Below are 16,632 nucleotides of genomic sequence, written 5' to 3' on the forward strand. Positions count from 1 at the left end.
AATTGGTTCACTACTTGATTAGCCTATTGGTCCCAAGCAAATCGATTAACGTATTTCATGAAGAAAAGAAAGACCACGCGAGTAAAATAAAGTTTCTCTACGGTGGGAACATCACCTCATTCTAGTCGACATTCTAGTACTAAGCTATGTTTGTTTTGATTTGTTCATTTTGACGCATAAAATGAGGGGTTCGTGAATTTTCCTATGTTTCGAGGGGTGCATCGATTAGCTTGGAACCGAAGAAAGCAGAGCCAGAAAGTTGAGCACGTTTTTTCGGGAACTTCTAGTCTTAGAGTTACCTCTATGCTGCAGGTGTGTAACTTAGTATTTTATGGCAGCGGCTTGACGAGCGAATCCTGGATAAAGAGCCACCATGTGTTAAATCAATGGGTGCAGTCTAACGGCCATAAACAGAAAACAGATGGTTTAATCCCATTTTGAGAAATTAACCTGCCACACACAATAACATAGCCAACATGAAGCGGACAGGATAATGAGGTCGTATAAGGACTACCGAAGCTCAAGTATATCTCAATTCTAGATGCTCGAAAAATCTCACACAAGCGAATCAATCTTCGACAAATCTTTTTATCATTTCTTGCATCTACTTGCATCGCGCATCATCTTTTTGCATGAAATCTTCAGAATCGTCAACAATCTTCTTTATATCTACTAAGCGTGCGCGCAGCTACCAATCAGGCTAAGGCCTTGTTGTCCTCTGCTGCCCGAAGTAGTCGTCTCCACTCTATTCTATCCATGGTCACACTTCGCCAGCCTCGTAGTCTGCGAAGGGTCCGCAGGTCACCTTCTTCTTGGTCGATTCTCCTTGGCCGCTGTGCGCCTCATCTTCTTGTTCCTGTTGGGTCGCTTTCGAGAACCATTTTCACTGGGTCGTCCTGTGGCATTCTTACGACATGCCCAGCCCACCGTAGTCGCCCATTTTTTGTAATGTGGACGATGGATGGTTCTCCCGGCAGCTGGTGCAATTCGTGGCTCATTCGCCTCCTCCACGTTCCGTCATCCATCTACACTCCAGTAGATGGTACGCAACACCTTCCGTTTGAAAACACCAATGGCGCGTTGGTCCTCCACGAGCATAGTCCAGGTCTCGTGGCCGTAGAGGACCACCGGTCTAATCAGCGTCTTGTAGATAGTCAACTTCGTGTGGCGGTGAATTTTAATCGACCGGAGCGTTCTCCGGAGTCCAAAGTAGGCACGATTCCCTGCCATAATGCGTGAGCCCATATACACGAACTCATCGACCACCTCGATTTCGTCACCGGCAATCTGAACTCGGGGTGGGAGGCTAACATTGTCTTCCCTAGAACCTCTTCCTTTCACATATTTTGTCTTTGATGCGTTGATGGAAACTCCAATCCACCTAGCTTCAGCCTTCAGTCTGATGTACGTTTCTGCCATAGTCTCAAAGTTCCGTGCCATGATGTCGATATCATCGGCGGAGCCAAGAAGCTGCATGGACTTCCTAAAGTCGTTCCACTCGTGTTTATCCCAGCTCTTCTGATCACACCTTCTAACGCGATGTTGAATAGCAGACTCGAAAGTCCGTCACCTTGCTGTAACCCCCTTCGAGATTCAAAGGGACTCGAGAGTCTCCCCAATACTTGAACAACGCACATCACCCGATCCATCGTCACCTTGACCAATCGTGTCAGTTTATCCGGCAGTCCGTACTCGTGCATAACCTACCATAGCTGATCTCGATTGATTGTGTCGTATGCGGATTTGAAATCGATGAACAAATGATGTGTTGGCATGTTGGATTCGTGGAAAATTTGGTCCGTGGTAGTGCGGACATTCATGAATCCTACGAACTCTCTTGCATATGGTGACAGGCGGTGGCATAGAATTTGGAAGGGTACCTAGTAGGCGGCGCTCAGTAGTGTGATCGCGCGGTAGTTGCAGCAATCCAACTTGTCGCCCTTTTTATAGATTGGCATACGACACCTTCTATCCACTCCTCCGGTAATATCTCCTCCTCCCAAATCTTGGCAATAACCCAGTGCAGCGCTCTAGCCAGTGTAGTTGATCTATTCCTCAACTTCTTGAAGATCATGGGCCGGTAGCCTGTTGTCTTCTGCGCGTGCTCCAAGGTCTGTTGCCGTGCTACCTTCGTTTTCTGCTGCAAAATCGTTGAGGTGCTCGTCATAGTGCTGCTTCCACCTCTCAATCACCTCACACTCGTTCGTGGGAAGGTTACCGTCCAAGTCCTTGCACATATCGGCTTGCGGCACGTAGCCTTTGCGTGAACTATTTAGCTTCTCGTAGAACTTCCGTGTGTCGTTTACGCGGTACAGATTTTCCATCGCCTTGCGATCTCGGTCTTCCTGGTGACGCTTCTTCCTTCGAAAAACCGAGTTTTGTGTGTTCCGCGCTTTCCTGTATCGTTCCACATTCAATATCTTGCTTTGTTGCAGCATTCTCACCCGTACTGCATTCTTCTCCTTTACTAACAGTTTGCATTCGCCGTCAAACCAGTCATTTTTACGGTCCGAGATCGCAGTACCTACTGCCGATGCAGCAGAACTGCCTGAGGCGCAACGGATATCCCTCCAGCCATCTTCAAGAGTAGCTGCGCCAAGCTGCTCTTCCGTGGATAATGCAACTTTCAGCTGCTGCGCGTAATAAAATAAAACTCCAAGGTCCCGTAATTGTTCAGTGTTGGGTCGCGGCGTTCAACTTCGACGGGTGTTATGCACCGTCGAGAGTTTTGAACGCATGCATACTGCAACTAGGTAGTGGTCCGAATCTATGTTCACACTGCGGTACGTGCGATAATGTCGGAGAAAAATTTCCCGTCAATTAGAAGGTGATCGATTTGGTTTTCTGCGTGTTGGTCAGGTGATCTCCAGGTGACTTTGTGGATATCCTTGCGAGGGAAAAAGGTACTTCGGACTACCATACCCCGAAATGCTGCAAAGTTCACGCATCTTTGGCCGTTGTCGTTCGATACGGGATGTAGGTTGTTTGGCCCGATTGCCGGTCTATAAATTGCCGTCCTACCTTAGCGTTCCTGTCGCCGATGACGATTTTGACGTCCCGTTGCGAACACACCACACACCTGCTCCAGCTGTGCACAGAACGCTTTTTTTTTCTCGCCGTCGGGTCTCCCTTCGTGTGGGAAGTACACTTTGATGATGCTGTAGTTGAATAAATGGCCCTTAATCCTCAACTTGCACATCCTTGCGTTGATCGGCTGCAAACCAATCATGCATTGGCGCATTTTACCCAGCACTAAAAAGCCGGTTCTCAGCTCGTTGGTGGTGTCCCAGCTCTGGTAGAAAGTTGCCGCTCGTTATTCGCTTTTCCATACCTTTTGTTCCGTCCAGAAAAGTTCCTGCACTGCTACAACTTCGAAGTTACGTGGTTGAAGTTCGTCATGTTTTTTTTTCAGGGTGGCTTATTGGGCCTGCCCCAATCCCCTGTCTCACCGGGGGGCATCGTGCACAGTTCTGTTTAGAGTCCCACGCTGGCACTAGGACGGTGATCAGCCGCTCCTAACATGGAGAACAGGCGCCGTTTTGAGCCGCACCTCCATGGTGAACAGACACTCGGGTTTGGTGAAGCATTTCCTCTATCACCGTACTATGGTTACTGCGTCAGTGTTCGTGTCGCACCTCTTCCCTAATAAAAATTTACTATACAAAAATAATAGCACCTTTTGTTACAATACAATAAAACCTATTGTAGAAACATTAAATGTTATTGTCAAAAACAATAAAAATACAATAGAACTTATTGTTATGTATAATATAATCTACTGTTAATGAGACATTTACAATAGAAAAGGGGGGTTGTAAGTAACCGTAACCAGAAAAAAATCAATTTTTTCTCGAACAAATTTGATTTTATTACAATAAATTTTATTGATTTTTTACTGTGCAAAATTTTGATTTCATAGAATTTGTTGTAAACCTATTGTGGTGACTATTTGATTTTTTTACCAATACAATAGAATTACAATAAGTCTAATTTTCAATAATAGAATATATTGTATTTTATTGATATTTTATTGTAATTTTATGGTTATTTTTATCCGGGTCACTTTGTAATTGCCGGGTTGGCAACATTGCCGAGGTTACGCCACCCAGCTAGTCTTTTGTTTTCATATAACTCAGGGAGGCGTGAGAGAGGAACTTGTGAGGACCAGAGCTGGGTATTCCGCTGCTTTCAGGTTATCAACTTTTTTTTTGCGATCCTTCGGATTATTATAGTAACCTTTTTTTTTGCAATCCGTCGGATTATTATAGTAATCTGCTTGGAAGTCGATTGGGAAAACTTTCGTCTGCCAGTATGAACGCAAAAGAAAATAACAATCTCCTGATCCCCTTCTGATAAAATTTATTTGAGCAATCAATTTGATATCCTGGCTATACGCCATTTTTCAACCAATTGACGTGAGTGGACAAGTTTAGAAAACGTCAATTGCGTACATTTTATTACCGTTATTTTTAGCCGTAATAAAATGTACGTAATTGACGTTTTCTAAACTTTTCCACTGAAGTCAATAAAGTACAATTTTAACCATGAATCGCTTCACATCGAAACAACACGCTAAAATAGTGACGATGTATAATGGAAAAAAGTTGTTCAGTTGTGTTAACTCAACGTGGCAAACAGGCACCGTTTTACAACAGGATTCCGTCGTTTGGTGTCAAATTTTGTTGAGCATGGGATAGTGGGAGATCGTCCACATGTCGTTCATCAACGATCAAGACGTGCAATTGAACTGGTTGAAGCGGTAAGAGAGAGTGATTCCTCTGACCCAAATGTGTCGTATCGCCACAGTACTCAAACAATTCAGTTTTTGTAAAGAAAATTCCCTGGACGTCTGGTGTCAAAAAAGGCAATATTGAATGACCACCCAGATCTCCAGGTTTGGCACCGACTTCTTTTTGAAGGGTTATTTCAATCAAAGTTTACGCCAGCAAGCCTCAGACCATTGACAAACTCAAGCTAAATATTCGTGCCGAAATCATCACTATACCACCCGAGATATTTGAAAAAAGTAATGTAAAACGCAGCAAATAGGGCACATTTTACTGTGTCCAATAAAGGTGGCCCCTTGATTGATGTTGTATTTAAAATTAGTCTAAATAAATTGTAAAGGACCAAATTAAATAAAAATACCTCATATTTGAAAATCGGTTGATTTTTTCCAAGTGAATAACCTTGTACCTTCCTAAAAGTTGTCTAGCTCGCTTTCTACTCGCTATATGTAATTTTCACACTGCCGTACTCTAAACGGAACTATCAATTCTATACTTTCATCTCCTCATCTATCGTATAAAAATTACCACTACAGTCTGTTATTTGAAATTAGCATCTTCAACTATTTTAAAGCAGTATAGTTAAATATATCAAAATGAGAAGAATAAAAAAAAAATCAATTTGCATTATGTCAGATTATGGCTACTATCCCAAAAGACACTCAAAACATGTCTATGTGTTGCAAATGAGATCTTAAAATATATTTTCTATAGAAATAAAACTATGTAAACCAGAAGTAATACTAAAAATATAGTCAAAGTGCTTTATAATGTAAGTCGTCACTTTTTAGCCGGTGTCCCGGAAATCTCAGTACAGATTTCATATAAAATACAATCATTCCATTTGTTCACATTGGCCTCATAGAGAACTAAGTGTCTGTCAGAGATAAGGATAATAAAGTTTGAAATATTCAAATTAAATGGTTATTTGATAAGGATTACCCGACCGATTTTCCTTCCGTTTTAGTTGGTTGGATTTGCTGAGGCTATCAATTTACCCGGAATTCGTTCGTTGCCACCAGCCGTTTGTTTTACACATAGCACACAGCCGGTTTGCTTCAATAAACCGTACCAACTGTCGGAACTGGTTTAGCAGAGGCTGGATTCAAAATTTCTTTCGTTGGCTACCAATTCATTTTGTTTGCTTAATTTAACAAAATTTGTGTACGTGTTGGCCGGAAGCAAGCCACCGACTGCAAACAGCGGAAGCTAATTTATAGCCAGAAAGCGAGAGAAACATTTCCAATTATTTGGCGATGAAGAAGCAGACGATCTGTTCTGTGATTTAGTGAAAATTATGGATAGCATCTGTCGTATGATAAGAAATGACTAAACGAGAGGAAAATTTGGCTTGGGTGCTTCGATGTGATGATTAGCTGTGTTTTGAAAAACTTATTGGTGGCAGGCTGAGAATTTGTGGCACATGTTTCAAAAACAAATTCAAATACTTTATTTGATATTACGTACGCCAACAAATAATTAAATTCAACGGAAAGAAATCGATCCCACCTCAGGTGTCCAAGGCTCCCATTTGGGACCTCTTATTTTTATTCTGTACGTAAACGAGATTTCCTTCATTCTGAAAAAAATAGTTAGTTAGTTAGTTATCTTTATTAAGGAGACGTTCAGCTGAACGCTGGTAAAACTTGGTTAAACTAAGGCTTTCTTCAGGTGATTCATTGAAGCGTCCAACAATGACCGTCATGATGGCTGATATTCCCTTTCACTTCAAGATTTCTAGGACATAAATCTTGGACGGTTATGACATCACTCATGAAATTGAAACTCCTTGTGTACTGGACTGCAACAAACGTGAAGTTCAGTTTCTTTGTTATACGTTTTGTGAGAGCTGATATCTGTACTCTTGAAATTTTTCTACGGTAATGAGATTAATCCTCAGCGATTCAACTTCAAAACGCTAAAAATAAATGCACACACAAAAACGGAGTGCACAATTTTGCATCAATGTTATGCAACATTTCATAGTTGATCGAGATGATATCAATTAGCCATGAATCCCTCAAATAAGTTCTCGGTACATCTTTTATCTACCGATTGAACAAATAAAAAAAATACTAAGGCTGTGTTCCATATGGAAAATTTTCACTTAGATTTGACACTTCGAAAATAAATTATGATGTTCGAAAACCCCTCTGTTGTAGATCGGCCGATTTTCGAGAAAGCGTCTGTCAAATTGATTCCTTGTCTGTCAGAAATAAGTCTGCTGGAATAGCAGGTTTATTTGAAAATTTTCCATCTGTCAAATTTAAGTAAACATTCACCAAATGGAACACAGCCTTAGTAACTTGAGCACAGGATCGTTTCTTGTTGTATTTCTCGATGAACATTTCAAATGGTCCTATCTGCTTTGATCGATTCTCTTCATCGACTTTCTCTTTTTGTAACCACTGCTATGGAAACAGATTTCGCGCTAATTCTACCACATAGTTTGATAAAGGAGGTTCTTATCTAGCGTCCGAAACGTCAAATACAACAGGGAAAGGTTTTGCAGCTGAGTTATTAACGAAAGAGAAAGTTGATGAAGAGAATCGATCAAAGCAGATAGGACCATTTGAAATGTTCATCGAGATTTGTCGTATTAGATGCTAGATAAAAACTTCTCTTATCGATATGTGTGCTGAAAATACCTGGGCCGAGTGGATTCAAGGAGAAAGAGAATCTTGTCAGTGTTACTTAGGACCTAATGCAATGATCAGCTTGAATTGTTTCGCTTAGCTGTAAACAGAAAATCGATGAAGAGAATCGAACATTACAAGTAGGCCCTTTTGAACGCTCACTGTCGAATTTCAGAACCTAGCACTGAAAATAAACTCGACGGTACGTCTATTTATGCTAAGAGATAAGCATTGCAAGTCCCTCCTACTTGAAGAATTATGCAAAAAAACCTGGGGTTGTATAAACCGTTCTATAGCATAATTTTCCAAGTAGGAGAGACTTTCATAGCTAATCTAAAAACAGAAATAGAGGTACCGTCTGATAATTTATCACATTAAATTTTATCCTTTTTATCACCACAGAAACACCCCGTTCCCGTTTTCTTATGCAAAATAATGAATGTGCGTTCACAAAACGCACGAAATCTTAAAAACCCATACTAAGATATTTTTTTAATTCAATCAATAGATAAAAGATGTACCGAGAATTAAATGGAGGGATTTCAAGCTAAAATGTTCTGATCGAGAAATATTGACTATCAATACCGAAATTTCGCATAAATGTCCAACCCATTTTGTGTGGTGTGTGCTGCTATCTTTCAGTGTTGCCCAATGATTAGGGAACTTTCATAAATAACGTAGTAGTTGAGGAAGGAGAGGGGTTCCAGAAGTTGGGACCGGCCATGTATTAGGTGTATTGCAAATCACGCTCCGAGGGGGAAGAGGGGTTAATTGGTCAAAATATACGTAATTTATGGATGGCCCTAATTTTACTTCCAAGGCTGTGTCGCAATGGGTGAGTTGAATTTAACTCGTGTTTAAAAGTGACAGATGAGTTATCGAATAACCGAACGTGGTTATTTCGGACCGACTAGAAGTTAAATTTTGGTAACCGAGGCTGAGTTCTGTTTGAAAACTGATCAATTTCCGGCATTGTCGAACATTGATAATAACTTACGAAATGTCACGTTTAACCACGAGTTAAATTTAACTCGGCAATTGGTACACAGCCCAAGAAGTATTTCTCGATTACTTTTTCGAAGGAACTTATCAGCTTTTGTAAACAACGCATTTGATCGTCGATTTGGTGTAACTGGTAGCTCGCCCACGCATGGTAGTACTACCATCAGATAGGGGAAAATTTTCCCAACCTGTTAGCGGTGTTAGTATGTGGGGTGAGCTACCAGTTATGCCAAATCGACGATAAAATGCGTTGTTTACAAAAGCTGATATGTCCTTCCGAAAAGTAATCTAGATTTGTAGTTATCATTCAGGTGTTGTCACCGTTTCCTTAGCAGCTCCGCAAACAAAGCAATTTCGGGAACAGCTTTAGCTATAATTTTTATTTATTGTTTAGTTACAATTTCCAATTATAATTTCATGCAATACTCACAAATTTTCAGGGATCTTCGTAAACTCGACGAGATTCTTCCCTATATTGTGATTTGCAATTGTTGACACACGCAGTCGTAAGATGAGGTTCTTTACTAGCGAGAGCAAGCGTCGGTACGCCATCCCGTAGCTATTTGGAAACTGGATATCATCCCACTTCCATAGAAGACCAGTCTCGAATCGGTTGCCAAACCTGCTAGTCGTCGATTGAAGTAGCATACGTGCTCGTTTATCCTCCTCGTTTATCCGGAGTTAGCGGGGGTGCTACGCCCGAGTTGTCCAGCGTTATGTAATCACGGACTAGCTGGTTCAAATCTGGCTCTGGGTTGGTCCATCCTCCAACGTGAAACCCACAGGTGAATGGTTCCGAAACTGTCTGTGAGCAGCCATAGATACTCCAGCCAAGACGACACTTGGCTGCCATAGGTTGGCCCCAACCTCCTTCCCGAATCTTCAACGGAACCGTCAGTTTCAGGTTGTCAAGACCAATCAAGAGCTTCGGTGTTACGTTTTCGTAATCGCTGATCGGCAAACTTCGTAGATGCGGAAAACTTGTTGCTAAGTTGTGGTAGTGCAACGATTGCGTCGGTAGTTGAAGGCTAGCTACGGTACGTGCGTCGAATAACTTATAGCGTTTCGCCAGCTCACAACCCGAAATCTCCACCCGAATCCGCCTGGAGTTCGGTTCGTTCCATGTAATATTCCCGGTCCATTGTAGATTCAATGTTTCAATCGGCCCAGTGATTCCCAACTGCTCAGCTACTCCATCACCCATAAGTGTCAGCTGCAAACCTTCATCCACGAATGCATACACGTTCAGCTTACATTTCAGGCATAACATTTGATAACGGCACAAAAGCATTTGTAAACAAACTTTCTAAGGCCCTTTACACGCGAACCAAAGTACGCTCACGCAAACCAATACCACTTTCGGAAAGGTGATAGTTGCCCCTATCCGATGATAGTTGTCCCTATCCGATGATTGTCTCTATATAGCGTTACTGGTAGAATCCGCAAGAAGGGACTACCGTTGGTTTGTTGCTCCGAACTCGGCTCCGAATGGCTCGTAGAGACTACTGTCGGTACGGATGGTGTGGCCGAATGCAACTGTGTATGATGGCGCAAACGACAACTTTTTATTCCGCACCCTCGCCAAGTCTTACACGGCCATCTCCCGTGTTGGTTGAAGCAAGTTCGACACAGCGAGTTCTGACTGACGACCTTGAATCGCTCATCGATATTCAACAGCTTGAACTTGAAACAGTCCATTACCCTGTGACCATCCATCTTGCAATATGCACAGGTCTTTATCGGCTGCTTTGTCGGTGTGGTTGAGTTGTTGTTCGACGAAGTCGGCCCAGTCGAAGGATACTCTGAATGAGCTTGTACGTAACCTCGATCTTTGGGCCTCGAATGCACTCCTTTGGTTGACTTTCCAGTCGGTGTGCCATCCATCACTTCGAACGCTAGCTCCACCAACGAAGACATGAACAATCCAAAAGTTCCAAGATTCACTTCCTCTACGGAACTTTTGAAAGCTGACCACTTCAACCGGTAATCGACAGGAAGCTTTTCTACAAGATCGTGAAGCAGCGACGGATTCGTCAGATGGGGCTGTTGGTTTGCATTCTTCAGGTGTTCCACCAGATTGTCAACCGCCATACCGAAGTCGACTATGCTTTCCAAGTTGTCGATTCTTGCAGGAGTAAGATGACGGATTTCCTTGGTGAGTGCTTTAATCAAAGTTTCTGGCCGCGCGTGACTGCAAAGTCTTGATAACATGAGGAACGCTATTCGGAGAAAGAAGTCTGCTGCGCACAATTTCCAATGCAGAACTCTTCAGGCAGCGTTGTAACCGAATCAGATTTTCATCCTGGGAAAATCCACACGAAGCTGTTGACCTTTCGAAGTTGCTGATCCAGATAGGCCACTCCTCCGGATTTCCCGAAAACACCGGAAGAACTTTTCCCATCACTTGACGTGCCGCTAACTGATGCCTGGTAGGGGGCCCTTCTCTGCTTGTTGACTGTTGATATCTCGGTCGCTATCGTCGTCGCTCGTCTCGGTCTTGTCCGACTTTTCGTTAGGCTTGATTTTTCTCCGAGCTTTGTCAGGAACTGGATGGGGAACGTCGTCGAAGATTGGTTTTCCGGGTTTCTTATCCGAAGCTTTGTGAGAATCCTTGGATGCTGACGTGGACTTCTTTTTGTTGTCTCCCTCTGTCTGCTTGCCGGGTTTCTCCAACCACTTTTTCACCTTCTCAACAGATTTCGCTGTCTCACTTTGACAAACGCTCGAAGCTTCACTACCGCGCTGTGACAACTGTCGAACAAGACTTTTCTTCTTCTCAAGCGACTGCTGCCTCATTTCTTTTCGGGCTTTACGGAACTTTTCTTCATCCGCGAGCTGTTTCTCCTGGAAAGCTTTATCTTCTGCCAACTTTTTGGCTTCTAATTCTAACTCGCGATCCCTTAATTGCTTCTCTAACTTTAACTTCTTTTGCTTCAACTCTTTTTCTTCTTTCAGTTCCTGCTCTTTTATCGGCTCTTGCTCCTCCAACATTTGCATTTCTATCTCGAGTGCCCTACTTCTAACACTTTCGTTGCCAACTTCTTACTCCTTCTGGTATTCGGTTTGTTAAAATCTGAAGCCCTCGACAATTTTCCTCCGTTGGATGGAACTACCAGCGTCTTTTGCTTCAAACGTTCTTCTTCGACATCTTCCAACGTCATTGGAGTTTGGTTGAGGGTGCCACAAGAGGTGCACTTCCACGGTTGATTCGATACGCCTTCATCGACCTCCGCACAGCTGAAGTGGTACCAGGAGCCGCAAGAGTCATAGGCCACCATATTTTCGATGTTGTCCAGGTGCTCACAGGCCACGCAATTGGACTCATCCTGTGGCTTACCTCCATCATTAACCTGACTAATTTTCAGGGGATCTCGCGATGAAAATTTCTATAGAAGTTTTTGTCACCGTTTCGTTAGCAGCTCCACAAACAAAGCAATTGTGGGAACAGCTTTAGCTATATGTTTTATTTATTGTTTAGTTACAATTTCAAATTTTGATTCCATGCAATATTCACAAATTTTCAGTGATCTTCGTAAACTCGACGAGATTCTTCCCTATATGTATTGTAATTTAGGCTAGGAAAACTAGAATTTTCAATATGTACATATTAAATTAACTTATTCGCTATAAATCTAAGTTTTACTCACTTTTAATAGTAGCTATTAGTTGTAAGTAGGTTTTATTATTATAGTAACTATTTATTTTAAGCAATAAACGAATTTGAAATTCACCAAAATTTCACTGAGCAATATTTAACTTGATGGAAATGACTTGTGTTTTATCTACTTCTTCTTTTCAGCTGCTTTTCTTTTTCGGACCGTCATCGGACGTCAAACGAGCCCGGTGGAAAATTGTGGCCACGTCAGGGGTGTACCTTACATCGCCGTAGCATTGGGGGGGCTTCTCGCCGTCACATTCAGGCAAGGAGCGCTTGCGCCATCGAGGCGACGCCGCTACCAGCAGCCAATGATCTCAACGGGAACGAAGCGCAAAGTTCGAGGTGCAAAACTCGAATTCTGCGCCGTTGACAGGAACCGCCTTTCTACTGCTTATGCTGTTGCTGCTACTTGCTTACCCGCCGTCCGAAGCGAAAATGAGTTGAGGCACATTAGCAGCGCTGTTTTATAACTTTTCTGATTCAAGCAGCACGATGTGCAACCAAATTGTACTTGATTATGGGGACTGGGTTTGGGGAGAACGTTTATTTCATGAAAACAGTGATAAAATTATCACTTTTTATTTGTCCATTTTTAAAACAGTTTTTTATGAAAAATTGAAAATTTTTTTTTATTGAAATAGCTTACGAAAGGTATTTCCTATCGATTGGTGTATTCGGATTTTAATTTCATCTTTAAATGACAAAGTTTATAGCGTTCAAAAAATTACATCTTTTCGTGACGGCCGCAATTTTAGATTTTCGATTTACCCCCAATACCTTCCCGTAAGACGTAGTCTACGTCAAAAAAACGGGTCCCACGATATCTCATCACTGCTTTGACCAAATAGGCTCATTTTTTATTCATTTAAAAAAAGCACAAAAGGTTATCTTCAATTTAATTCCACTTAATTAATTTTGGTGTCTATGACAGATACGTCTTTCGTGCAGTCTTCATCAGTGACAATAGCACTAAAGACTTATCAAAATCTGTCCTCCTTAAGCACTTATTCCCTAGGTAAAAATTTCAAGTTCACAGATATGAAAATGAAACTACAATGTGTAGAATCGGAACCTATCTAACTAAAAAACAAAAATTTAAGCAAAGTAAAGGTGAAAAATCTTTACAACTCTCTAATAGGGAAAAATGCCCAATGGCTTGGTAGCCAACATAATGGAATAATGAAATTGGGGTGTTAGCGGAATGCCTAAATAAAACAACAACAAAGGATGTATTCCATTTAATTCTGCTTAATTAATTTTGGTATCTTAGGTTGGAATTTTAGATATTTTGAAAATTTATCTGAAGATGATATTAAAAGGTAGTGGGCATTATATAATAAAATGTTAATGTGGATGATTTTACCAGGATACTTGGGAAAAGGTGTTTTATCGAGAAATAATTTCTGAGGGTTTCGTTCATATTTTTCCATTTTACATATTTCACAAGTTCAAATATATTTCTGGGTGAGTTTATGTACTCCGGGGAAAAAGTTTTTGTTTTTATAATTTACAATGAATTTTCTTTAGCGTTGCGATGCGCAAAATTATGTGTATTCTTAATTTCTTCAAGTTGGCGTTCTTCATCCTCAAAGTCTTCAACTCTCAATTGGGAAAATCTCACTTTAATAATTCTGGGGTTATAGTTTTTTTAATTTTCTTGAAAGATCCCCATAGTAGGTTCATTTGTTAGTATTCCGTTAGTAACTCCGGAATTCAAAAATTTCTCAATCTCAAAACTAAATCTTTGGTCCTGAGTATTGCACATTACTTTCCTACAAGCATTACGTATGTCATCGGAAGCAGCAAGAAACTTCCATTTGATACCGGATCTAATGACAATGCACAACTATCATTAGCGATGGTCAACTTCAAAGAAAACTTCCTAATTTGCCTTTGAATGGCCACTTTGGAATTACCAAAAGCATCTGTCGTCGATGAGACGCTGCTGCTAGTGTTGCAATTGCGAAAGTTACTGTAATCTGTGTAACAAAAGGGCTTCTCCGTTTGATGACACTCGTCGTCTTCCCAGTGTGACCGTTCGGATCAACTCTTTATGAATTTCAAACCCAGTCGTCTGTGAGCAGTACTCTGCAAATGGATAAAGTTTTCGCTGCAGTTTTCATCCATATCGCTTGGACTAAATTTCTTTATCATTTTTGCAATGAAAATGCTCTGACAAAACGAGGGATAAAGTTTTTCTGTCAATGTCTTTTGTCTTCGTCGTTGAAATTCCAGCGCCTACAAAGCCATTCCTTTCTCGTTTTCATTCTTGGGATTCCAAACTATTTCAGCAAGCTGCTTTGCTAATGCTGCTCATCGACCGAAAGCTGCCTTCATCTGAATTAAGGTATAAAATTGGGACTGAATTTCGTAAGCTAAATTCTCCATAATTTGATGTTCCGTAATTATGCTTTATGTGACATGGTATGTGTACACACACAAACACATTAGAAAGCATTTCGCTCCGTAGTTTACATCTACAGTCTTGTTTGGCACGACAGTCATCTTAGCTGATGGCTTTAGTGGGAGTTGGATTCCTCTTAGTTTTACCACAAACTGTCACAGCTCGTTCGTGCTCCATCTCGTTCACTTGGTTAAGTGTTGCTTAATCCACTTATGTGTATAAATGTACCATCATTTTGTAAAATTTATACAGTAACATAGCATTCAAGTTTTCCCACATCTCGTGAGCATTTGATGTGGATGGGAAGGAAAAGTTTTTCGATTCTTTACCTCCAACACACGCTCTCGACGGCATTCTGCTTGGTTTCTCCAACTTCAGGTCTTATTTTTGTCGATGTTCCAGTAAAAACCTGACAAATGAGGACTCATCTCTTGTGGATTTTATCGTATAGTTTTGGGTCCACCCCCTCTCCGTCGAGTGAAGAGAGCAGTGAGGAAAGGGAAAGAACTTCCCGCTTGATGGTTTCCGAATTGTGTACTTTGCTCATCTTGAGACTGCAATCAGAGAAAACCTCTTGTCCCGAGGACTCGTTTCCTGGCAATCTGATAGAATTAACTGTTTCTTCCCCGGACGAGACCCTCCAGGGTAAAAACAAGACCAAACGAAACTCAACTAATGTCTTGAGTTATTTTCTCAGTGTGTGCGAAGTTTATAAACATTATTGTTGATTTTTGTGTCTTGCAGCGTCTGTATCTTCCCAGCACCGAAGAGCTGAACAACAACGACCACCCAGGGTTCACCAGAGTAGGAAACTGCTCTGATTTAATGAGGAATTTGATATAAACTAGTGAGATTAATGAGGATAATTTACAGCATGTTGGTAAAGTGTACCATGGGATAAACTAACGGGGTGTCATGGGTGAAAATAATTACTAGAGTTATCGGTAGATAGACAATATGGTTCTGTTGTGTGGAAAGCTGGGAGTTTGTTTAATCTCCTGTAAATAGAGAAGTGTTGTGCAAAGTCGTTGGTGCCTTTTGGCTCACAACTATTGGCCATAGAGTTTACATCAGAGTTTAAAATATTTTTATTTTTTTCATCTCGAAGCACGTGTATTAAATTGTCAAGGGTCATAATTGTCATGATTATCATGTTGTTATGATATTCTGGCCTCCCGATAGCCAAGTCAAAGCAAGGTGTGGTATGCAATGCTGGTAGCTAGAGGTGCCTGTCTGTATACCACGTGGACACTTTTGAGGAAGGAGGGAGATGACGAATCTCCATGTTGAATACAATTGAATTATTTAAAAAAAATTGTGAATGATTGTCTACACAGCTGGCTCAGAAGTCTAAAATCTTTTACAAACTGTACAGTGGGGGCACGACACATTTGACCTTTCAATAATTCCATTGGGAGCATAGCATCATTTTCCTCACCTCATATCAAAATGAGCTTTTGTGCAAGTTTGCACCAAAATAAGTATTAAGATATGGTTTAAGTAAATTAGTTAGGATATCAAAAATGCGTTTTTTTATTGATTTTAATAATTACACTGTGCAACAAATCGAAACTTTTTTTCTAGGACTGAGAAAGTTGACCATATTTAACTTTCTTGTAGACTTCTGAGTAAAAGTCCTGAACATACCTATATCCTAACACGTCCTAATTTTGTGGTACCCTCTTTATGAAGTTTGGTATGTTGTCCCAATGTCGGTCGTATACTGCCTAACTAAAGCATGTTACGACATGCCCGAAAATTACTTGAAGAACATTTTTTTAGAATCTTTGAAAACGATATCTGGTTGTCTTACCCCTCGTTTGGGTGATTTTTTAAATTGGGTGCCTCCCTAAAAATCTAGAATTCATGTAAAATCACTGTAAAACTCATAGTATGTGCTGTTTTTTTGAGATTTCCTTAAAGTAATTATTTTAACAACCCAAAAGAATTTAACACTCTAAATCCGATGATTTTAATCATACTTTTTTGCTATTTAAAAATTTTATTGGCCTTTCCAGATTATAAGAATAACACAACTTTCTAAGACTGAGAAAACTTACCATATTTGACTTTCTTGTTGTCCCCTGAGTAAAAGTCTAGAACATAATTATATCCTTATTTCAAGTAGTAGTAGAAGTAGACGAA

The sequence above is a fragment of the Ochlerotatus camptorhynchus genome, unplaced genomic scaffold, assembly GCF_037179485.1.
Source record: "Ochlerotatus camptorhynchus isolate MF236.1 unplaced genomic scaffold, CSIRO-AGI_Acam_v1.1 ptg000482l, whole genome shotgun sequence".
NCBI classification, from domain to species: domain Eukaryota; kingdom Metazoa; phylum Arthropoda; class Insecta; order Diptera; family Culicidae; genus Ochlerotatus; species Ochlerotatus camptorhynchus.